General features: G+C 36.1%; 1 long non-coding RNA gene across 1 annotated transcript; it reads left to right on the top strand.

Annotated features, from left to right (window-relative positions):
• The first annotated feature begins 2,481 nt into the window (after positions 1–2,481).
• Positions 2,482–4,110, top strand: LOC125184125 (uncharacterized). Its single transcript, XR_007167494.2, has 3 exons — positions 2,482–2,620; positions 3,233–3,363; positions 3,573–4,110. It is a non-coding gene; the product is annotated as an uncharacterized lncRNA (long non-coding RNA).
• The last annotated feature ends 20,164 nt before the right edge of the window (positions 4,111–24,274 follow it).

Genomic DNA, 24,274 nt, shown 5'->3' with positions numbered 1-24,274 from the left:
GGACTGAAATAGCTCTTCTCTTCATCTTCATTTAACATAATGTGTCCTTTGAACAATGAACATATCTACACATACAGAATGTATCAAAGGTTCATCGAGGAACTGTCTTTTGTAAGGAAAAAAAAAAAAAAGATCAACCATGGGGTTGTTGTTTAGTCTTAAAGGAGCAAAGAAAATATTTGTGTGCTTCTGTCATGTCTGGTGACTTACTAGGTAAAGGGAAGCAGTGACTCTTGGTTCACAGAACCAGTGGTAGAGAAGTTCCTGTTTACACATTTGAAAGCTGCTTAGTTACAACGGTTCTGGTGGAGAAAAGGAAGGAAAGGGAAGGTCTAGCATATTATCTGATACAAATTCACTCTTGTCTAATGACAATTTTACCCAATCTGGAGGCTCATTAAAGGAGGTGCAGTGGAAGTGGAGGCCCAATTTGACTGGTGGGATAAGAGCAGCAAGGAAATGCAGGATAAAAAGTGTGATACTAGTAGTAATCATGACTGGGTTTTGGTGAAAAGAGCCAACAGTTGCCAAAAATAGGATTTTGCAGACTACATTTTTGCTGTTGCCATAACTTTTCTGTTGGTCCTCTGACCACCATATTAATTAAGAGGAGTAACTAGAAACAACTTCCCCCCATAAACAGTTTACTAAACTACTACTGTATTTTAATGTTGTCAAGGTGTTAGACAAGGGAAAGGATTAATCCACCATTTTCCCTGCAAAGACTAATTAGACACAGATCAGGAGAGTGTCAGTAAATGTATTTACTTGCCATTATTTATTTTTTTCTCAGCAAATTTTTAAAAGCAGAATTCATGCCAGCCATATTTTATGTCTTTAGAATTGCTTTTCCTCCCTTTACTAATAGTTTTTTTAGTTGCTGTTCTCACTAAATGTTGCAGCTTTATACTGCTGAGACACTCCAGATAAAATATTTTTGAATTTCCTGCCAGACCTATTAAGACTTTTCTGAGTGAATGTCAGCTCTTCAGAGGTTGAGTTTGGGGTTTTCACCTGCTTCAGCTAATAGATTTACCTACTGTGCACATGGGACATATAACTACAACAAAAATTCATCCATACCATTTTATAAGAAATCTTCTTGTATGACTTAAGTAGAAACAATTTTTAATATTCTTCTAAAAAAGACATATTTTTCCTTTAGCAAATATTGCACTTATGGGTGCACCACACTACACTGCTGGATCTCAAACTACTATACACACAGGTCTTCTGAATTGCTCTATGTCCTCCTGAAAACTCATGAACGTTTCTAAACACTGAACCTCTTTGAAAAATGATATAGAGTGAAGGGAAAAAAAAAAAATCACAGTAGCTGCCATAACATGTATATCCTTTACTTCTGGCTTACAAAACATTTCCACAGAACTGCTATAGATCCTATATCTTCTTCCAGCCCACCCTGGCCAGTGCCTCTTACGTCTCCTCACATGGACAATGGTGCAAGCATGATACCAATCCATCAGCATTTGAGAGCCCTTCTAGAGAAAGCATCCAGCATCCACTCCTTAAACTTTTTCTTCTTTCTTTTTTTTTTTTTTTTTTTCCCCCACCCATCTCTGAGGTCTGGACGTTTTTGTTTTTCAGTTACACTGGGCAATGGCTGGAACTACAGTAAATTTTACCCTTCTGATTAATCACTCAGCATTGGATTTCCTATTTTCCTATTATAAGCAATGTGGGATCCCTCCATTCCTATCCCAAGTCCTGATAGTTTACCAAATAACATTTTTTTTCCACAGTTCTTTCCACATCACTCTGAAAGCGTGAATAAATACATTAAACTGTGTGTAAATTAGGGCAGAGCAACAAATACACAAGAATAGTTTTCAGGTGTTGAAGAAATGTATACATTTCCCTTTTAGCCCTGACACATTAATGAAGCACCTTCCTTTCCATCAGACTTAATTCTCTCTCTGTTTGGAAGCGTAAGTCCTATTTCAGATAGAATATGGGATAATTGAATATATATTTGTGCCAAGATTTCTTTTGTGTAATTACATTACTGCATAATTTTATGCTCCATAGCTAGGAAAGCATGTATGGCTTCCTTGAACACTTCACCTGTCACCATGAGAATTTCACTCTTTTCCTGAACAAGCACAGCCTTTATATAAAGTAAACATAAATGAGCCAATCCAGGGCGGAAAGTTCCTGAGGCCAGAATAAAACTAAAAAAATGTCACCACTATTTTCAGATGGAGATCCCAGGAATGCATTGCCTGTGGTATGTGAAGTATGTTCAAAGACATGTAATGTTATTTTGTTTAGCCAGAACAGCCTCCCTGTGCCTGGATGTGCTCTGTAACAGATATCTTAATGCCTTGCCATGCTCCTGCCAATGAAGCTGTGAGTGGGGTTTCCTCAGAGCAGTGATGCTTTCCAGCTTCCCCACTGCAGGCCCATGCCCAGGTGAGACCAACCCCATGGAAGTGCCTGTGATGGTTTCCAAAACACCTCCTCCCCCCTGGAAAAGAGAGGTTGCTCTGAGCATGACCCCTCCTGCCTGCTGACAGCAAGTGCTGGTTCAACACAGATACCTGGAGCAGAATTAGTGAAAAGCTTTGTACGAGACTGCAGGGCAAATTCAGGCTCATGGGTAAGTTTATTATGTTCATTTCTTCTGGCATGCAAACATTTCTTTATTTTATTTTATTTTATTTTCCCTTTTCTGGTATTCTTCTAATGTTGCATAACTTCTGCTGGAGGCAGTGACTAAACTCACAAGTAAAAAAGCATTCTTCCTGTGAGAAGATGATATGCAAAACCAATATACAATATTTGGAGTACTACCGGGAGGGGCTACAGTGTACCATAATGTGTAATTTATCAACCGGGATGATGCAGTACAGCCTCCTGTAAATTTTTCATCTGAGATATATTACATTCTGAAGCTTTCTTTTCACTTTGGAATAAGTGTTGATTTTAAGAAATAAAATAGATATCTGAAGAGCAGAGCCTTCAGTCTGACCCTCTGAAAAAGTAGGAACAAATAATAAGCTCAAGGAAAGTGCATTTCTGCATGTATATGTGAATTAAGGAAGCAAGGAAAATATTTGTAAGGCTGTAAAATCAATATAAGATCTTAAATTAGAGTGATACTCAGAAAACAATGGTGATATGTATTACAGTGGTTGCCTTGCAGTGAGTTTCTGTATACATTTGTTCAGTTTGTAAATAAATATTAGCTTTTTTTTTTGTTCTCTCTAAGAGCTTTTCCTGCTTAGACTGAATCATGACGTTCAGACTGGAGTCACGTTTTCTCTGGTGGCAGCAGCACTGAGATTTCTGAAGCAGATGCTCTGTAATCTTCAGCCACGCCTGGATATCCTCTGTCATCAGGTAAAGCCCATACTGGTGAGGAACTCACGTTGCCAACAGCCACTTTCTTCAGGGTGGAGCTAATGAACCTTGGAAAACGAGATGCTGGTTCAGAAAAGGAGTGGAGGGAAGCGTCTGGGCGTTGTGAAGGGGATTGTGTAGCAGTGCAAGGGCTGAGGTGCTCCAGCAGGCACAGAGTTCGTGAGCTGAACTCCACCCATCTTTCACAGGTCAGGAGGAACCTTGGTCCTTTGTGTGCTGCACAGAGTCCTGCTTGCACAGAGAGGAAATGAAGCCCTAGGAGGTTGTTTTCTAATATTCCTAATTTGGTATGTGTTCAGGGAGATGCATCACTCGTATTTTATGTCAAAATCAAACATTTATTTGATATTGCTTTTTAATTGTATTTGAATTGCTAAATGTCCTGTGATATGCTTTGTTAAGAATACTGCACATTAGTATTAATATTGTTGTTAGCAACAATAATGATCAAAGCTTTTTTCTCAAAATAACCATGCATACTACGTTATTCAAACATGAGTATAAAATTGCACATGTAAATACATGCTCCAACTGCAGTGCATGATATTACTTGTCCCCGACACCTCCAGAAAGACAGAAGTAAAATGTGAATGGTATCTTTGATACCCTTACAGCATTGTGATGCTTCGGGAAAGAGCAGAAATACAAATGCTTTCACAAAAGTTTACATTTCAGACTAAAATGAAATAAAGTAATTTACAATCCTCCCCATCACCTTTGCAAGGTCGGAAAAGATCATACACATACAGGCATATATAAAATTACAAAATATATGTCTGCATCCAGTGGGATGTAGAGCAAGAAAAGCCTCATGAGGATCAATATTCTATGCAGGCAAATTGATGCGTATGAACAGAGAAGCTGCTCATTTTTAGGTCTCCTAAGGGAACAAGTTTTAGATAATTATATGACAAAAAGACCTTTTCGGATCTATGAAAAAACACTCCAAAATGTCAAATGCATAGAAGCCAGGTTTCACCTGTAATGATAAAAGCACCACATTCTTTAACCTTTCTAGAACAGATTTACTAAACACATTAGCTTAATTTTACAGCACTGTAAACGTCTATTGTACTGTACTGTTAGGGAGCTGTGCTAAACAAACACTGGTGTCCTGCTGTATGTCAGAATATTTTGGGATGCTTCAGGACTTTTCATGGAAAGAAAACAGTAGGCAGAGCATATTTGGAGAATGCCAGGGAACAGCCAACCCAGGAGTAATTTTAAAGAAAGGTTGACCAAAATTTCTTAAAAATTAAAATTAAAAAATTAAAAACAAAACAACAACCAAAAAAAAAAAAAACACAAAAAAAAACACCTGGAAGGAGTTGGACATTTTGGGATAGTATTTTTCTAAACATTAGTCTGCTCTCTCTTGGTCTGGGGCTTTCATGTGTTGGTGATAAAAGGCAGAGTAGTGCCTGGTTTGCAGAATCCCAAGCAGGCCAGTGGGCCGGGCTCAGGTACAGCAGAAGCAGAAATTCACACAACATCGCTGTCAGAGAGGTATAGCATTTTCAGATTTGGCTTGCAGAACAGGGCAGCAGTTCATTAGAGGGCTTAAAACCAGCTGGTTTTGGCTCAGGTCTATCAATTCATGCACTCCCCAACTATCCTGAACATATTGTCAAAGATTTTATGAAGAAAGATATTAAGAGGGTTCATATACTCAATATGCAAAGCAAAGTCACATTATCTATAAAGTACACTGAAGCAGATAAAATTAAATACATATTTTCCATAGCATAGAATAGGAGTTACAGTGCTTAATAAATCTGTATACCACATTTGGGGATGTAGTTACTGACCTTACATATTTATTGTATGTACAGGGTGTATTCCTTTTCAGATAAAGCCTTTAGTATCAGCCTCCTAAGGAATACAAAATTTTGACTTCAGTGCATAATAAGATGTCCATGGCCTGAGTTCTAGTTCTGTGTAATACAGAAGGTATAATTCTGATTTACATTGGTAACTTTCCTTTTAGATGTGCTTGAACAACTGGCAGAGGTTGGTGACAGTTTCATATCTGATGAGCACATATGCAAGTGAACCATGGGGATACCTGACCACAGGCATGGCTATGGAAAATTGTAAGCCATATCCCTTAACTGCTGCAGCACAAATATGCAACTAAACATAGTCACAGATACTAGAAGCTCAAGTACAATTTCCTTACTGTCAGTGTTATGGAGCTGTTATGGATCTATGCTGCCCACCACCCCTGCCTGCATTATGCCTCTCAGCTGCCTAATAACAGGAGAGTAACCTGTATGGGCTAAATCTATCAGTTACATTAGGTGTATGATGGATTTGAGTGTGTGTGTTTGTGTGTGTATGAAATGCAGAAATGGAGATTACATGAGAGAATGATTAGCAGTAATTCAGAAATAACCTTGTTTTCTTGACTTTGGTTTCATGCTAGGACTGTTCTGTCCTGAATTCCCTCCTCTCCAGTTCCCATTGAAAGGAAATTATTATTTTAAAGTTAAGAAATTTTATTTGACAAACACGATGAAGTATAAATTGCATGGCATCAGTGTGAGTCTGTGAATAACTTATTATGTAGGTGATGTGGTGCTGAGTCATTGCTGAGAATCATGATTTGTTTGTTTGTTTTCCTGGAGAAGAGAAAGACCTTAAATGCTATTCCTATTTTAACTTTGATTTTAATATTAATTATTTTATTTTGCTTTATTTTATTTCATTGTTTTTATTTTTCTTCATGTAACATGGAGGACAAATGCTCTTTTCCCTGTCTTAGGAACAACTAGCAACTTCTGTTTCCTGCCTCAGTGTTTATACAAGTCAGAGGAGGAACAAATTTAAAATAGCTTTAGCTTTATTATTTAGAGATCTCCTATATCAGTAAGACTGTCTGTCTTCTTTTAACATATTTCTTTCTGAGTTCATACTCACGTGATACCAAGCTAATGTGCAGTTGCAGATATGCCGGTTGCTTTTGTTCTCCTATTCTATCCACCAGCACTGCAGAAGTCTGTGGAGTAGGGGCAAGAAAACAAAGCAGACCTGTCTGACCACTTGGAAACTTTCTACTTGTGAATATAGCTGCCAATTCTGACACAGCCAGGGAGAAAGACAACTTCAAAATGTGTTATGTCTGGCTGGGATGAGAGCCAGATTATTAACAGGATGACTTGTTTTGTGAGAGTAAGTGAAAAATTCAATACCACCTATGCTTTCAGTCCCCTTTCTCAGTTCTGATGCCTGGAGTCTTTGAACTGATATTTGATTATTTATGAATGTATAATAACCAAATTGCGGCACTAAATTGAGAGACATTATCTTCACAGTTGACATAGAGGCTCCACAACTGCCCATTTCTCCACTTTTTTTAATACACTTGAATGACAAGCTGCTGATAAAAATAAATACTTTGTGACGAGAGAAGAAATATGACTTGAGGGTGTCAGTGTTGGAATGAATATCACAGAGGTCTTCCACCACAGTTGTTAAATGTGGAGTGACATCTAAAACTGCACAGCTCAATAAATTGCCGTTATATAGGCTATATTTGTAATCAGGGGATGCTATCTCTTGTCTTACAGCTGAGTACATGTATGAGGGCAAAATATTTCTAATATCTGAAATGTACTGCATCTAAGCCTCAGCTTTCAGACAACAATGGATTACTTTCAAACAGTATGTCTTCCTAAATCAGTTTTTCTTATCTTTGTTGGTTTATTTTCACACTGTATATCTAACACTTCATTATTAAGCTGTACTTTCTGTGTTTTTTGTTTGTTTGTTTGTTTGTTTTTGAATTAATTTCATGTAGGAAATGAGAGATTTAATTTTTTTTATTTTTATTTTTTTTCATTTTGTATGAGTGTTCTGTAAATGGTAAGTGTATGTATACTAGGATGGGAACACAAGTGGCACCACAAGTCAAAAATGATGCTGGGTAGCAAAATTTGCCTTCTATTTGCCATTTAGTTTTCATTTCATAAATTTATACCTAATGATGTTGCTTCCTTTGTATAAATAACCAATATTTAATAATAATAATAATAATAATAAATATTATTAATAATTATTTTCTTTAGTGGAAAACAATGAATTCCTAGTAATGTGTAACATTTTCTAAACTGTTTTTTGTCCATATCATTTCTTTCCTCTTTAACAGCCCCTTTCCCCCAACTACTAAACTTTCTTCATAGTTTGTGTTTGTTTTGGAAACACTTGCCCCTTGGTCTGATTAATTACTTTGTATACAATGCCAAAGCTTTTTAATCCTCCACTCTTCACCCTTTTACTTAGATTACATTGTTTAAAATTTTAATGAAGATTTATTAATGGTTTTAGGAGGTGTTCTTTTATTTATTTATTTATAGAAATTGCATTATATCTTTCATAAAATTTGAAGAGACTTATATGGGATTTGCATTATTAATGTTATTATTATCAGTATCATCATTATTAATTCTACCTATTTACTTTTGCTGGTATACTTTTTTTTTTTTCATTTGAACCCTCAACTTACAAAACATTAAAAATACATTGTAATGCATGAATGGCAGGAAAATTGATATGGCAGCAGGTCTCTAGGGCCTTATGCTTTTTCTTTTTAAAGTTACGTATGGAAAGAAATATCACCTACATTTACATCTTCTTTAAATGAAAATTCATAATCTAGATGTGGAAAAGTGAGTGAATTAAAGTTTGTAATCTTATATTGCATGCTGAAATTTCATAGTTGAATCTGTGAGTTATGCTAATAAAAAGAAACCCTGCAAAGCGATAATAAATACTTCCAGTGAAACCCATTAGAAATGAAAACAGAAATATAAACAGAAATCTTGCTGACCAGTTTTTTCTTTTCACTTTCTGCCTCCTCTTGAAGTCTGGTATTGCAAAAATATGCAAAGTATAATTTTGTACTATATATTTGGTCCCAGAAGCACACTGCAAACATCTAGCTCTAAAATTACAATGATGTTTACACTACAGATTTCTTTGCTCTCTCTTTTACATCCTATGTCCTGGAACACAAGGCTTGATGGCCAATATAAATATAAACTGTATAGTTTAACTGCAGAGGCTATTCTTACTCATAGAAATGCCTAATACTTCCCTCCTGTACCCACTCATAATTCCCTTAACTATGTCAATAATATCCTGTGTCAGGAAGCTTGCAAGTTCATTACACATTGTGCCTGATTCTGGCAAACTATAATTAGTTTAAAATTTCAAATGAAAAGGAAGGAGCAACTAAAAATTCCAAAAACAAATGCAAACCAAAAATGGATCAATATAATGCTTCTCTTATTTCCTACCAAATGATTCTCTATTTCTTTGTGCATTGCAAGGTTGCTGATGGTTAAGTAGTATTTTGGTGCTCGCTCAGGAAATTTGCTGCACAAAAGTCAAATACGACCTAAGTATTATTAATAATTTGTTGTGGTGTTTGGCAACATATGTTTGGCAAAGAACAGGAGTAATAAGCTTTGAAGTGTATGCATGTTTTGAGAGGGGATTTTTCACAGGTGCTGAAGCTGCATGGGTCTCAGATGTTCTTAAAGATCTAAGACAACAGAATATCTCTCCAAACCATTAAAGTTTGAAAAGCAAGTGAACAGATGTTCAGTCCTTTCATTTAATATTTCAAGCAGCTGTGTAACTTCACTGTTGAAATTTTTTTCCCCTCCTCCCCCCCCCCCCCCCCCCCCCCCCATTTAAAAACTAAACTGGGTTTAAGGTCAAGCCTGATGACAGCCTGAGCTGGTTCTGACAGCTGTTTAAATGTTTGTGACATCTGCCTCAGAAGCTGGGACGCTTGTCTCTCTTCTGCCTGAACGGCCGCGCAACGGTTTTGTCATTCCTCCAGGCAGTTTCCTCTGGTGAACGACTCAAGGCGCAGGGAGCTGCTAAAAGTTCCTGAGATGTCGGTTGTGCACTCTTAACTGCTTCGTGGCCTTTTCATCAGGATGGGCAAGAATACAAAGGTTAAACCCTTTATTAGAAACTTGGAGGAAAAGCAAAAGTTCTTGAAGATATTCCTTAACATGTCTGAGGCATTTTTTGCTTCGTTTGAAGAGATCTGTCACCACATTCCTGACGATAGGTGGCTAATTTCGCAGAGTACTCAGTCACAACATGACATTGTCCTTTCTTCATTCAAAAGCCTGTAACTAAACAAATTCTCAAACGGCATCTCCCCATAAGGCTTGCAGCATGAGCAGACGACTGCAGAAATTCTGGCAGCTTGCTGATTAATCCCTAACATTGGGCTCATCTGTTTCTGTATTTAATTCTCAAATAAGTCTCAAGAAGGCAGACTTCAACACAGTCAGGAAATCAGCAGACAAAACCTCACGGAAGAACCTTAAGAGGAAGAAGGCCTGGAGAGCTTCTCATCTGCTTCTGTGTTACACTGCAGGGTAGCTTTCTCAATGCAACATATGAACTTTTTTATTTTTATTTTTTTAAGTGGAGAAAATCTTTGACTATCTTTCTATGCACTTGTATGAATGATGTCTTACTTGCTGGGGTGTTGCAATAAGACACAGGATAGTAGAGAGAGCTACCATTATTTATAGCAGTGTCTTGTCATTCCCAAATCCGTGACCTAGTGTCTCATGCTACAGGGGAGCAATAAGAAGTATATCATCTGCAATGAGAAATCATCCTGAAATACTTACTTCAACAGTATGAAGTATCTAAGGAAGGACTTGTACAATGTTTTGTTTTCTGTTTTGTCCTGTGAAGATTTCATGTATGATATCGTCAAAGCTTTGCTGTCCTCTTGTTTGTTTTCCTGATGAAATTGTTTGTCCAGTGTCGTTGATTTGTGTTACCATGAACTGGATCTTATCTGTCCAAAACTCAGTATTTTCTCTGTGAGCCCCTGTCATCACTTCTCTCAGCACCGATGTGTTTCATCAGAATTAATGCTGCTATTCCTATGTCATCAGTTATTTTCTGGATGCCTGTAAGGTTTCCAAGTAGTCTTTGTTGTTTAGCTGAAACACTTCTTTCACTGACCTTACTCTAAAAGGTAAGCAGAGAAATGTGTTTCTGCCCCAGGGTGTACTGAAAGTGCACAGTTAATATCATTCTTCATCTAATCTGACTTGTCAGTATCCATCCCTCCTACTGGGATTACTTTTAGCAGGCCAGTTGGCTTTGACCATTTGCTATCACAGCTTAGCCTTCCTGAAACCGCTGGAACTCAGGTATGTTCAAGTTTCACCATTTTTTGTCTGTTGTGATGCTGTTAACACACAGACCGAATATTTTTGTCTATACTCCCTTGTTTCCTTACCTGCTGCTTTGAAGAGGTCTGTCACTGCAAAAGTACAGCTGTGCCTGGCACAGATGTCTGATGAATGCAGATATATGTGGTGCTCCTTAAAGGAGACTACTAATTCCTGGAAGACTTTTGGGTGTGGTCAGTGTTCTGTGAAGTTTAATGTCTGCTTTGCCTTAAACCCTTGTGTTTGAGATACACTGGTCTCTGAGATACTCCCAAAGGGTCAAAGATCAGCTTTTCTTCAGCCATTGCCCTTGTTCAGGTGACTTCAGACTTTTACCTGGGACTCCATTACAGCACAGGTAGTTCATTTAGTTTCTTTATCTGGACTGGGATATGGAGTCTATTTTAAAAGCTGAAACTCAGCTGCTATGCTTAGCTTTGAGTACATTTCTTGGAGTACTTTCTGCATGTGCTGTAGAGTTTGTCCTATTTTATGATACTGCACCCACAAGAGATTAGTCACATCTGAGTTCAGCCAGGGATTTGTGGCTTTTTCCCTGGGGTGTATTTGTTGTTTTGAAAAGCAAGAATAGTGGTTACACATGCTGGATTTGTGACAGAAAATTTGCACAAACTTGTGGTAATGTTTCTATCCATGTGTGAGGCATGCAGGTTTTTCTACTGTGATTCAAGGGCCCCTGGGCCCCCATGGTTCTGCCTATGCAAATTTCAGACTACAGTGCAGACCTGATCTCTGTTTGTGTGGCACTTCAGTTCTGCAGATTATGTCTTTCTGCACGCCCAGATCAACCTTCCTCAGACACCTTTACGCAAGCGATTTATCAGTGACACTGAACACAGTTTTATCTCTGAGCATGTAATTGTCAGTATTTTCTGATTCAAAATTTCAGGCTTTGTGCCCCAGATCTGTTACTTTCTTCCTATCTGCTCTTCTTGGTACTGGTGAGACCAGAACTGATATAATTCAAACACAGCATTTTTTGTTCGTTTCTTTGTTTTTCTTTCATAGATCACAGTATTTCTAAAGCATTGTTAAGGCATCCTCTGGACTGGGATTATTTTCAGTTTGTTGCTTTGATAATGTGATCTAAATCCCAGAATCTCCTGATCTAGTGAGTTCAGCACAATGGCTACTTTCAAGTGCTATCCTGTTTATCAGCTTTTGCCAACTTGTTCAACGTGGGTATGTGGGATGCAGAAAGGGAGGTGACTTATCTCTCCTGCTGCTCCATACTTTTCCTCTGTTTTGCTTTTCAGGTTATCTGCACTGTTTATTTTGCTTACATTCATACTTTTACTGTCCTACAAAAAACATAACAGAGCTGCTCTCTGACCAGCCTCTGGTCACTCTATTGCCTTCTCTTCCTCAGGAACATGGACATTGGTAGCACTAATATGCAGTCTGATCTAAAACTCCATTTTAGAGTAATAACAATGGCTCCTATGGAGACTCCAACTAAGCAGTCCCTTATCTGCTATCAGACTCAGGAGACATGTGACATCCCTGCTGGGGATTATACCTAAGTACATCTAGAGAGAGACCATATCGGCATAAAAAGCTAATCCTCCTTGATCTACAGGCTACACCTCAAAGGATAACCATGTCACTAATGCTTAAAGCAGGCATAAGCACCTTCTGGAAATTAACTTACTTTAGATTAGGAACAATTTGGTAGAACAAATCTACATCTAGTGATGTCACACATCACTGAAGTTTCCTTGGTCTGCTACTAACAGAATTGTCATAAGCAGGAAACATCCATAAATAAATGTAAACACGTTTGTGTGAAATAGTCCTGTAAAGTTGCGTTGGATTTCTTGCTGTTGGTTTTCTCCCAGTGTTCCAGTGCTGCAACATGTCCTTAAAGAAAAACTGACTTTTAACAGTTGACGCTGGAAAGTCAACACAAGCAGATATAGAAATACACTCTTGCCTTCTCTCATAGCATCACTCAATAACATAAACACTCAGCAAATAAAAGATAGAAAATAAACAAAAACTGGAAGTGGATTCAGGTTTTTCAGATGTAGTTAGGGCACTAGTCCTACCACCACCCACTAAATACTGGGTTTTGTATGACAATGTAATCAACTAATTTCAGCTCTATAGCTTTTTTAATTGTTAAGTATTTATGAGTATATTTCCTCTATGGAAATATCAGGTCTATGAAATATCTGCTGGTTATTCCAGGACAGTTTACTCATTCTGTCCCTACTTACTCATTTTTAGTTGTAAATTTGTACAAAACTTAACTAAAATCCACTGCCTTCTTCCCCACCTGTAGTGGCTGTAAACACCGCAAACATCATCATTAGAAGATCGTTAAAGAAACTAGACAAGATTGAATGAGGTTGTGGCCCATATTAAAACATGGTTGTTGCAAAGCTGTAGAAAGTCTGGTTCAAAGGTTCATCTCTGAGGTGAGATGCTGAATATCATCATTTTTTTCCTATCAGTCCAAGATATGGCACTCTGGGTTTTGTTAAATTGGACCCATGCTCTGTAATTCATTCTACAGTGAAGCTATTGTAATGCTGTTGACATAATACTGTAATGATGATATCTACCAAGAACTGTGTTGTTTACCAAGACAGAAGTGTCATTGATTTCTGTTTTCTTATCATGATGACCCCAAACCCCCTAATGCTGTGTTCATCATCAGAATAGGATGTTAGAAGAAGCAGCAATGCTAATATGCAAGTGCATACAGTATCCCTGTTTCTTCATTCTTTTGCACAACTTCTGTTACCCATTTCTAACCAACTGCTAAGATACATCAACTATTTGTACTAGTGCCACCTGGTGATACCTACAGTAATATTATAGTATATATTTGCTATACATCTGAAATAAATATATTACTTTCTCTGGTGCTTGCTTATCAGTTTGTATTCAGAAAACACTTTAAATTTTTCAGTTTAAATTAGGTGACATTTTACAGCTTTTGCAATTAAATTTTGGCTTGCAACTATTAAATTTACTCTATTTCCTATATCAAATTATTTGAAGTGACTCCATCTTTTTTTTTTCTTTTCTTTTCTTTTTAACGAGTGCCAGGTATTTATAATTATGCAATGGGGAATATACATATATAAAATAAGTATGCAAAGATTTTTTTTCCTACCCTGTGTAGCCCTAACTAAAAGCAGACTGCAGCTAAAGCCTCTGAATTTATCGCAACAGCATGTATTCCAACTATGTGAATGGGTCCCTCTAAATGATTCATTTTTTCAAGTCCTCAAACAGGGGCTAAGTTCCACAGTTAAGAATCAGGTCAAAGAGAGTAATGTCTTTCCAATAAAATAGTGCAAGTTTCCCTAGTTGCAATAATAACAGTTTAAGACATAATGTGAATTGTATAGTTATGAAAACCATGACTATAATCTCCAGACAAATTAAGGGATAGTACTTCTGTGAGTAATTCAGTAGCTGATACTTGCTCTTTTATTCAAAATAAATGTAAAATGAGCCTACCCCAAATTTTAAAAAGAAATAATTCTGATTTTTTTTCTCACTCCTACTTCAATGTTATATGGCAATCTAAAAGAAGATTTCTCTACAGCTATATTGTAAGGCATGTATTCTTAGAAAAGATTTATCTCCCTTTTGGTTACTACTGGGCAAAAAGTGAAATAACATATTCACAAACATGATTGCTAAATCCTGCAATTTGATTCAACCATGTTTGTACTGGACCTCCTTTACTTTTCCATGTACTTTGAAGAAGCTGTCTTTTGTTAAAATAAATGTTTAGGTAAGAACTGTTCATGTAAATATGGCTGTATTAGCACACCAACAGAGTGTTTATATGCAAACAAGCACATACAAACAAGTATGTATATGAGAAGCACTTTTAATCTCCTTTTCACTCTTTTTCAATGCAAATACAAGAATGAAATGAAAATTAAGTCTGTAAAATAGAAATAAATCTGATTGTTCTTTTCATATTTGTTAATCCAAAACCTAGAGCTAATATACATATTTAAATGTCATTCAAAGCCCAGAATTTAAAAGTCATGTTACTTTCCATGGGATTTAAGTCATCTACTGGATGAAATACATTTTATGTCTGGGTGTGACAAAAGACAAAAAGTGCATTACGGTTCACAAATAATAAAGGGGATATTCTGAATGGTAGATTCATGAGCCCAGTACGTTTGAGAGTTGCTACTTGAATAACCATGAAAAATTAAAATGTTTATATGGAACGTGTAGGCAATTCATAGACAAACTGCTACCTGCAAAAAGACAGATAAGCATAACAAAAATTCATAAAGTGGCCATGTTGAATACTGATGTCCAGTAGCAATAGTTTAAGACTTTTTTATTTTATATTTAGACAGAGTTTATATTTAGAGTCTGAGTTTTATTCTTGCACCTGTAATTACAAATTTGGAAAAATACAGAACATAATTTTGTAGTGCTAGGACACAAAATCAGTGAGCAATATTGCCCATTTTTTGCAAAAAAGATATGCAGAAATACCAATTGGTGGTAACAGAGCTCCATGATTATTTCCAGAACAGATTTTCAGCTCCCCCTTCAGAGAGAATATTTTGGTGCTTATGCTAGCTCACATTAGAATTTGGCGATTTGGAAAATCCTTGAATTAGGAAAGAAACCGCTTAATTAATGCATGGATTGATTTATACAAAGAATACTTCAGGCACTTTTTATGTACATAAAAAATATTGTTAAGCAGTACAAGCTCAAGGTATGTGAGTCAACATCTGGAAGACTTATTTAAACTTAATTATAATTTTATTTAATAAATAATAAAAAACTGTAGGCAGTTGTGCAGTTTTAGGAAATAACAGAGTAAAAACTTTTTCTGATGTAGCTATACTTTAGGGTAAAACTGAGCCATCATATCAATAAGTATTACACCTTCATATTTCAAAGATCTACTCATTAAATCTTTGCAAAAGTAGACATTATACTGAAATCATCAGAGAAAAACCATGCATTGTAATGGAAATGTTGATGAAAATACGCCCATTTTAAAATTGTATGTTTTATATTAGAATGCAATCTAATTAAGTTCACATATGATAGATGATAGATGCTTTCTGAATTGAGGCAATTCCCTATCCACAGAATTAGCATAAATTTTTACCTCTGAGGTGAGCTGGAATGGTAAAGAACATTAAAGCTGCTAATGGGCTTAGCTATTTGTTTGTTGAACACTATCAGAAAACGAATAATAATATAACAAAACTGAAAAAAATAATCACACATGCGGAATTCCCTCACTAATTTTGTTCCAGAAAGTACAGAATGCTTCTGTGCATTGTTTTCCATTCTGCTTTATGTATATGTTGACAAGGAAAGATTCTGTCTTTTTTTTTTTTTTTTTTTTTCTTCCTTCAGTTGTGTCGCTTGCTATTAGATACTTCACTCTGGTGATTTGAAATGCATTTGGAGAAACTGTTTTCTGTAGATCTGTATGCATATGCTTGCACAGAGGGAAATGTATGTAAATGAGGAAGTATTTGCACTGATTATAGCAATTAAATCAAAAATACAGAGGAGAAGAAGAGTTAAACTGCATGTGACATTGCTGTGAAAAGATTACAGTGTCAAAAGGGAAGGACATAAATTACAGTATGCCTACATAACTTAAGAAAAAACAAGCCCATTATTATTGATGGTTTCTGGTTTTCACACAGATGCACAGACACATGCATACACATATTATAACCTATTTTACAGCTTGAAACCAACAAATAAATTCCAAAAATACATTGTGTAAATCTGACTGCAAAAAATGAGTCTAGAAAGCAAATGGCCCACTTGTAAGATTGTGGTTTTGGCTTTTTATACATGGTATATTTTTTTCAAAAATACCAAGTTATTTTCATTTATAGACCTATTAATTGTACCAAAGTTGTTTAAAAACCAGCCAATTAAAACGTAAATATTTTTGATCTAGAAATGAGGAAAATCTTAGTGTTTGACAGAAAGAGCCATCCAGTTCAAATTATTTTATTCCTATATTTCCTTTTATTATCCACTGCAAATGTCCCCAGTCTATCTGACACAAATCTGGAAGATATTCCTACCTTGCCTTTTTGCCCTTAACAGTAAAAGCTAAATCTCTGAGCCAACATATGTGTCCAAGTGGAGAGTCCATGGCTGTCAAAGCCATAATACCTACCTGAGTTTTACTTTTTGCTCTACTTAATTAGAATTATCTGAGAAATAAGAATATCATGTCCAGAAATACAGAGACCTATCTGGAGTGTAAGGTAATTCATCTCATATTTTCAGTTGAAAACCTTCCTCAAATTTTCAAAATGAACTTCAGGAAGACAAATATTTTTGAAAGTAAATCATTTGTCAAAAGTAAATAACGCCATTGTGATTGACACTATTTAAATGACTACTTTGTTAAAGAATCTATTTCTCATGCCTAATATTGTGTTAGAAACTTCTGTTCACCTATAGAGTCTAACAAAAGAGAATGTCAAATAAATTTAAACAAAAGAGAATGTCAAATAAATTTAAGAGCAAAGTATATTGAGCATTCCTCCTAATTATTTTCTTTTTAGTACATCAGAGTACATACACTTTAAAAGAGAAAGAAATCATGATGGCTTCTACTGTAGTGGGAAAAGGGAATAGCCATAGACTAATCACAGAACAAGGAAACAGAGAACTTATTTTCAACAGTTGATCCATTTTAAATGTAAGCTCACCTGCAAACTTTACATGCAATAAGAAATGGAAAATTCTGACTCAGAATGTATCTCTGCATAGATAGGCAGACAGACAGACAGACAGTGATAGACTCCTGATCCATCCCCATCGATTTTCCTCCCAAATAGCTAAAATATACACTATGGAAAAATCACATTGATTTTTCTGTACTTTGGGTAAGAATATACCTTTTGCAAAATAAATATGTGGGAAAAGAGCATTTTTAATTGGTAGAAAGGAGCAAAATAAAAAGTGTAAATACTTACTGTACTGTGCACTTTCACAAGCTACTATGGGCAGTGCAGATACTATGGTACTAGTTTATACTTCTTGAGCTCCAACGTACTTTAGTACTAGAAGCATAACCATCTGTAAATTTTAAAGGTCAAAAAGGAAGCATAAAGGCCACATTTAAAATGGAAACTCATCTTCAATGTCTAGTTGGTCTTCATGTCAATTTGGGGATCTGGGACACAAACAACGGAGATACAATTTTTACAGTGAAGAAAGACAGCTCTAGAGCAACCCTTTCTTGACTTAGATGACTTAATCTCAATCCATAGCACAGTGGCTAGAAGATTTAGATAAATGAGGCACCAGTCTTCAGCTATTCTGCGAAAAGTTAGCTCTGGTATTAAGGCTCATATCATGGTTACACGCAGAGAGAATTTATTGAACCAAAATTCCAGTAGTGCAGATATAATATTGAAGCTGACATATACATTAGCTTTGTGTTATTGATGTTGTGACTTCTATTTCTTTGCACCTTAAATGCAATATAAATAGCATATAGAAATTCAGCTGGCATCAAGTTTCCCAAACTGATCACAAGTTAAAAATCTAAATCTTAATTTATTTTTCAAGGTTTTCTGTCTTTGTGAATAAGATGGGCTGTTCTTCAGAAAGACATCGCATAGGAAGGTGGATGCACTAACAATCCTTTTAGAGGAAAGACAGGCAACCAAATTTTTACACATGCTTTCCAAACATGAATGAAAATTCCTGTAATTCATAATAATCAACATATGATTAATATATATCATGTTTCCCTTAAATTCTATTCCTACTTCCAATAGAATGGGTAATAGAGATAAACTTCTGTCCAAAGTTTCATGTTCTGGCAATAGAGAAGAGAGAAGGAGAAACTGAGTGTTATCATATTGTGTATATGAATGGAAACAAAAATCGTGCCACAGTCAAATGAACACTTAAAATACCGCCTAGTAATAGTGTCCTCTAATTTCAAACTGCTAAAATAAATTATCGTATGGTAACTACATGTATATCATATATACATATGTGTATGTATAAAATTAGACATATAACTGTGAATTGCAGTTCCCTCTTTAGGTATTCTCCCTGTTATATATTTAGGTCACTATAAAATTAAATAAAGTGTTTTAATGTATGTCTGGCATTGTAAAACCCTAAATTTGCTAAGAATACTATTCATATTGAACAAATCTGATTTCCTAGTGCCAGTGGTGATAAAGTACCTTTTCTAATAATAAGTCTGTAGAGTTTCTCCTATTGGTTATTTGCAAAACCCCAAAGTGAAAAAACAACCTGATTAATTAATCTCCTTGAACTCCATTTATATGAACAGGAAGGCATACAATAAGCATCTCCCCAAGCACTGAAGATACATTTAAAAATAATCTTTTCTCTTTAAAGTCCAGAAGACCACTGCATGTTTGATATATACTCTACTCAAAATGTTGAGATATGAGGGTTGCATCTAAGTGAGTATGGTAAGCAAGCTTCATATTTTCGTATTTACTTTATCAAAGACATCTCCAAATACTTCTAATTTAATAAGAGAGCACTTTCCTAGGGATCTGGATACTTAGGACATCTCATTCTGTCCAGGTAAGAACAAGAATGATGAAACTTGTACTAAACTTTGGAAACTGATATTAAACTCTTCAACAGAGTAGGAATCCAGTTGCAATTACATTTTTCCTAATGTGCCTGTTTAGTTTTTTATTTTTACTGTTCTTAAAAATAATTTTAAAAATGATTTTTATCCATGTGATTTATTTAATTTCATAGACTATAGTGTTCACATACAATCACTGGTCCTATTAAATTGTGTTTTACAAAAATTTCCCTAACATTTGCATGTAGTGTTTGAAAAAAGTGTGTGTTGGACAGAGGGACACATTTCCACACATATTCTTCATTTTTCCTGCACACTTCTGACTTGGGGTAAAGAGCTTGTTCATAAAATGGAGTTTTATATTCCGAGGAAGCAGAATGTATTTGCTTTGTTATTAGAAAATTTAAAATTCCTTTCTCATCATGATCTGTAATCTGACATGCTTATAAATACCCTGTCACACTCTGCCTTGCACATTCCTAATCTTTTGTTGATAGTCATATTGACTTCCATTTACACTGCTTCACTCATGCCCATTCATACTGAATCAGGCTTTGTGCTTGGTTGATCACACTGAATGAAAACCATTCTTTGCCTTTCAGACTTTTATATTCATAACCATTCATATTTCTTTATTCATATTCTCTGCTTCACACATTCATTGTGTATTATCTCAAGATATTTCTAGCCTGCGTAGCCTTAAAAATTTAAGACCTGATTTAGGGGAGAAAACATCCATGAAACTGATATATACTTAAGAAAAATCCTCTTTCTGTTTTTTCTTCTTTCATAAAAAGAAAAATGGAAAGTTTTAGTGAACTGGAAAAAGTGTGGAGAAATGCTAAAGTGGGATATTTGTTATGCTACTCACCTAGGGCTAGTTGCTGAAACCCTTACAATAAATAGTTCACCATCTGAATATATGTTGACTGAGTTGGTCAACTCAAAATATAGTGCATTACATAGTGTGGCTAAGAGTGGCAAATACTGTCACCCCAGCCTTTGGAGATTTTAATCGAAAAATTAGTTTAAGTGTGTCAAGATTGTACAGTCTAATTGGTAGCCCTAAACTGTGTGGTTGGAGAGTAGGCGGTAGGAGGAGGAGGGTCATGTGTTATGAAGAAGATCATTTTTGCTTGAAGTGTTTTGGTACCAAAGGCTCTTACTTAAGATTTTCTGTGATACAGAGGAGTTGATATTTTTGTCAGTATAGAATTGATATAAAAATGCAAAGAAAGATTCCCTCAACCTTCCTGTCTGAATAGCACTTTTCTGGCACTCTCTGGAATATTTGTGATATACTCAGAGTTGAGTGGTACCGTGCATGACAAAAGGCTTTCAAATATGATGTCATTTTACCTGTTTATTCATTATTTGGTTTGTAATTTGCCACATGTATACTTCAGTTAGAAAACAAAACAAAAAAGTATACTGAACCTATGTGTTATACTATTAATTTGTAAATGACAGTATATTTGAGAAAAGATTTATATGTTTTACAACTCTGCATTTTCAGTTAAAGCGTAGTACAGCTTATTTGTATTGGTTGCACTATAACCAGCCATTTGTCTGTAAGACATAACAGCTACTTCATGTAGTTGAGCAAGGTGGTCTTATTTGTGTTGAGAAACCAAACCAAAACAATACACTTTGTTTTTCCATCCTGGGTAAATGAGGTATTCACCATGTCTGAAATGTCTTCCTTCCAAGGGGCACCAAGACAGGTACTAGCATGAGGAAATTTTTGTCAGGAAAGGAGTACCTGAGTGATGTCTCAGCATTTGCTCCATTGACTCCCAGTGACTGTCTGTGGCTAACATGAAGCTGAGCAGAAAATTAGGAGAAAATGCTAGAGTAACTTTATTGTCATGGGGATACTTACTGGAGGAGGCAGCTGCCACATGAACTTTCAAAACCTTTCTAAACCAGACTGAAGTTACTGCTGCTCCCGTAAATCACAATAAGTTAGAGGCCATTGCTGTTTAAGCTATGCTTAATGTGCCACACAGTGTGTGGGCCCTTGTTTGTCACATACTTTTTCACTTATCCTATTACGTAAGAAGGTCAAAATAACCCTGTATTGTACCATATTGAATAGGTACCATTAAAAGGACAGTAGCAGTGAAATAAAGCATCATTTAGCACATGTGGTAATTTTAAAGGCCTTTTAAAGCCTCTTAAAAATAAAACCGCAGCTGTCAAGGGTTGTAGTGAGGCAGTAGAGGTTCAGCAGGTGTTCCAGAGGACAAACAGCATGCACTCCTGGGTGGCCCCTCACCTCATACAAAGGGCACAGGGAGGGAGGAAAATCTACATATCTACATATATACATACATATAGATACTTTCCAGCTCCCCAGCTGGTGTAAGACAAGATGGCTTAATGTGTGCCCTGACAATATAAAAAGCTGAGGATCTCCTTCACTACTGTATCATACACCTGTTCTTCATTGACTTGGAGTAACAGTAGTTTCATAGTCCCACAAAGCCATTTGCTAATTGCTTGAGTAGTGGCTGTAAAGGCCTTGGGTTTTTCTTAGCAGAAGTGAGGGGTGTTTGCGGGGGGGGGGGGGGGGAGGTGGTTCTTCTCCTGAAGTAAAGGGTGCAAATGTCAAATTAAGCACATAGTAGCATGCATGGTTCAAAATTTTTTTAACCAAGGTGGACTGTCAAACAGCTTCAGTTGTTCCCAGAAGAGAACAATATAACTAGCTGATATGAATAATGTTTGTAAATCTGAGTAATAGCACTTCCTGAAAAACAATGTCTTTTTCTGTATATGTCTTTTTATTACCTGCAGCTCTTTCATCAGCCACCATCTGCTCTTTGATTCAGCTCTTTCCTTTTTCCCATGCTAATAGCTGTTAACACTGAACCTGCCTGTTACAGTTCAGGCTGTAAACAGCATGAAAATATTCAGCGTTGCTGGTGTCAAGAATCTTCAGTGCAGTCTCAGACTTTAAAGGGTACATTCAAATAAATAGAAGATCATTTTTCTGTCATGTTTCAGCTTGACATTCCTGAGGCAGCACAAATAGCTTGCTCAGTAAAGTGTAAAAAGCATTGAAGCAACAGATGAAAAGTTTGTTTTCTGTAGTTCTGCTTAGTAAAAATAAAATATATTTTCGTGATAAATAGCAACACTCCTTCATATACATATTTCTCTATAGTCATGAATGTACAGCTTCCTGTTAGAATTCTTGCTCAAATGGTCTTCTTTCTGAAAACAAGAGAGGGGAAAAAGTATCCTTTTAACATAGAACACCAACCCAAAATCACCAATCCAAATGTGCCCATGCCAATTAGGCCACTAATTCATCTGTTGCACTTTTTTTTTTTTTTAAACCGCCTGTTGCACACACCACATCAGCTTTTGTCCATTTGCAAAGCCGAGTGCTGCACTCATCCGAACAGGCCAGGGTATTCACAATAGTTGAGGTTATTCACCGTCAACGGGAATATCCAGCCTCTGGATATCAACAGGGACTCTGATGGGACTGATGCGGCATTAAGAGAACTTTTTTTGAAGTGAGGCACAATCAAGCCACCTGTGTATGCTCAAGACAGGACTGTTCTCACTGTTCTTGTTCTGCTGCCATGTACACGTTATGTCAGGGATCAGAGGTATTAACAAATAAATTAGCATCTAAATGAGGCATTCTAGATATCCAACAGCCTGTAGAACATGACTTCTCTGTATCTTTGAGTCAATGAATTTGAATTTGAATTATGTCTAAACCAGCCCCACCATAGCAACTTCATTAATTTGGATCAAAGGCTCATCAAGGATAAATTCATGCAAACAAATTCAGTGACTTATAAAAGTTTATCACTGATAGAAGTTTATTTGATAGACTAGACTTATATCCACTCATTTATTCTTCATTCAGTAATATAGGTTTTAAAGAGCAAAGTGAACAAAATCTGTTTGCCAAGAAAAGAACTGGTAGACCTATTAATACAGATCTTATAATACAAAACACTGAGCTGAAAATTACAGTCCATAAACCTATACTTTAACTGATAAATGGAAAGCCATTGTTCTCTCTGCTCCTCATTTCATTGTCCTGATGGGTGACTGTAATTCGGCCGCTGCAGAGTACCTGATGCAGCACTGCCAGAGTTTGAATTCCAGGTGAAGAAATAAGTACCTGAAACCAAACACCTGTAGCATAGGTTTTGATAAATGCCATCATAGTTGTGCGGGAGGAAATGTAGGGAGCTGTTTTATTTTGTCTGCCATCTACTAGAATGTCAGTGACTCAATATTGTGACTAGTCTGTCTGGACAAATGAGGTTTACAAACTGTTTGTCTTGCTGAAATGATGTAGAGTAGTCCAAACAGAATGGTGAGTACGACACTGTACATACAAATAGGTCCCCTCTGAGTGCAAGGGCTATTTGCTAACATCTGGAGACTTTCTGGTAGACTTTCTGGTATGTCTTTATATATCTTTATTCCAATGTAACTTGCTTTGGGATTTGAGATCAACTGACTTGTTTTATTGTGGTGGATATTTTTCAGTTCTCAACTGACACATAGGAGATGATGTGTTGACTTTTTCATAACAGAAAATGAGTGCAATATTATAGATGATCTTGTTAATAGGATGCTCCTTATTCTCTGAGCATGCTCATTATCACATTTTTCAAGCAAATAATCATTAATATTAATTAATGTATCCTAATCTCATATCCTATGAAGTATGAAAGTTTGATCCCTACTTCACATGAGGTGTTTAAATGTTGTAAATGTCTCTCTTAACTCCAAAACAATCCTTCTTTCTCGTGCTCCAGATTCCCCTGTTCTTTGATGCCTTGTTGTTCTACCTTCCATCTTTGTTTTATCTGCAGCTTCCATATTATTCCTCTCTTGTGAATCCGTTACTCAGGAGCAGAGTATGCCACTGAAAAGGAACATATATATAAATATATGTTTTATTTCTTTAATTATCGGATGTTAAACACTGATATTATAAACATTGATATTATAGCTCTAGTACTTTAGATTTTATTTCTAAATTAATTAGGCATTATTCAAGCTGTTCATTCAAAATAAGTTCTATTGTGTGCTT

Source organism: Anser cygnoides, chromosome 4, assembly GCF_040182565.1.
Source record: "Anser cygnoides isolate HZ-2024a breed goose chromosome 4, Taihu_goose_T2T_genome, whole genome shotgun sequence".
NCBI lineage: Eukaryota > Metazoa > Chordata > Aves > Anseriformes > Anatidae > Anser > Anser cygnoides.
Note: the sequence above shows the minus strand (reverse complement) of the source record. Positions and strands in the feature narration are given on the sequence as shown.